Below are 261 nucleotides of genomic sequence, written 5' to 3'. Positions count from 1 at the left end.
CATATAAACACATACGTAAATACATATATAAGCATGCATATAAATGTTATGTGGATACGTATATAAATGCTATGTAGATATGTACATAAATAAATATGTAATATATATGTAACTCTATGTGAATAGTATGTAAATACGTATATAAAGGAGATACTGGTGTGGCACTGTGGGTTAATGCTCCAGACTGCAAAGTCATTTGAACTGCAAGGTCGGCGGTTCAAGCTCACCAGCTGCTCCTTGGAAACCCTGTACAGGGTCACT

The sequence above is a fragment of the Chrysochloris asiatica genome, unplaced genomic scaffold, assembly GCF_000296735.1.
Source record: "Chrysochloris asiatica unplaced genomic scaffold, ChrAsi1.0 scaffold00040, whole genome shotgun sequence".
NCBI lineage: Eukaryota > Metazoa > Chordata > Mammalia > Afrosoricida > Chrysochloridae > Chrysochloris > Chrysochloris asiatica.
This window is presented reverse-complemented; position numbering follows the sequence as displayed.